This window comes from Penaeus japonicus, unplaced genomic scaffold, assembly GCF_977035675.1.
Source record: "Penaeus japonicus unplaced genomic scaffold, GWHDUDI00000001_assembly GWHDUDI00000020, whole genome shotgun sequence".
In the NCBI taxonomy this organism is placed as follows: domain Eukaryota; kingdom Metazoa; phylum Arthropoda; class Malacostraca; order Decapoda; family Penaeidae; genus Penaeus; species Penaeus japonicus.
In genome coordinates this window covers 38,002,426-38,004,332 of record NW_028234422.1, presented here as the reverse complement: position 1 = coordinate 38,004,332, position 1,907 = coordinate 38,002,426, and positions in this window count along the sequence as shown.

Genomic DNA, 1,907 nt, shown 5'->3' with positions numbered 1-1,907 from the left:
TTGGTGTATTTGTTTTACAATATGAATTATTATTATTCTTATTTTTATTATTATTATTATTACTAATAATATGATTATTCATATGATTATTATTGATTATTATTATAGTTATTACTATTATTATTATTATTGTTATTTTATTATTGTTATTATTATCATCACTTATTATCATTATTAACATCAATAGCATTAGTTTATTAGTTTTTATTATTGTTATTATTATGTGAAGTTCTTTTCAAGGGAAGGGTTTAAAATGAGAAGAGATTATTATCAATCATGATTTATTATAGTTATTATGTGATGATCCAGAAGCCATTTTATAGTTGTACATTTTTATAACATTTTCATTCTAGGTAATTTTTTATGTGAATTTTTACATATTATTTCCCATCATACACAATAATGATACACTTTATGTACGTATACATGGAAGTCTGTACACATGCACCCCTCTCTGCACACAAGCTCACATGCACACAGAAACGCTCAGACAAACATATGCACAGATAACCACATTTATTATTATGTGAGAAAGCAGATGTATTTTATTGAAGATATGATACAAGAATCAACAAAATCTTTGTGGACTTGTAAGTGATATGGATATACAGTTTTTTTTATGTATTTTTCTGTAATCTTTCGGAAATTTGGTTGAAAATGTGGAACTTTTATATATTGGTTTCTGATTTTTAAGATGTTTGCTCAACATGATCAATTACAGCTATGTATATATTATTATGGCAATAAGTATTAATTTGTAAAGTGAGGTACACAGACACAAAAATATTCTACCTTATGCTTATAATTAAAATACTGGATGCATGTGTGTACACACACACGCTCAGAAACACACACAAGCTCACACACATGCCCTCTCACACATATGCACACTCACACTAACACTAACACTAACACTAACACTAACACTAACACTAACACTAACACTAACACTCACACATATATATAAAGACGCATGTGTGTTGTGCGCGCGCGCACACACACACACACACACACACACACACACACACACACACACACACACACACACACACACACACACACACACACACACACACACATACACACATACACACATACACACATACACACATACACACATACACACACACACACACACACACACACACACACACACACACACACACACACACACACACACACACACACACACACACACACACACACACACACACACACATACACACACACACACACACACACACACACACACACACACACACACACACACTAAAATACCCCTCTGTTATAAAATGTTTCACAGACTCTGGTGCAAAATATCTAAAGAAAAAGTCATAACTCCTCCAAAATTGAAGTTTATTGGAACTGAAATCTAATTTGATCTGCATTTTATTATGAAATTCTTTGATGCCAAATAGGAATGCAATTCATTAATCCTTATAGAAGAAAAAGTTTTCCCGAAACCAACATCTTTTTTTTGTGCCAGAGCCCATGGAACAAAATGTGGTATGATATGTTTCAAAGTGAAAGACAGCTTGGTTACGCTTCGTTTCTTTTCTCTCTTCTCAAATGTCATGTAATTATCTGGAAAAAACAGTTCAAGTTGAAGTTGCAGTTTGATCTGAATTTTTGAAGCAGATTCATCCATCTTTGAATTTGAAAATTGCTTTAGAACTTTTTAGAAAAAGGAAAAGGAAAAAAAAAATATTGAATGTTAAGAAATGATAATTACATTAGTTAAAATCAAATCTGCACCAGATAAAGAGTTTACATACAGTCTAATAACCATATCTCATAATCAGTTATTGGTGAATTGTTTTACAGGTATTGTAAGAAAGAAAACATGTATGATTTACTGCCATAATGTACTCTCTGAAACTAGATATTGGCTCGACTTGTGATTTAAT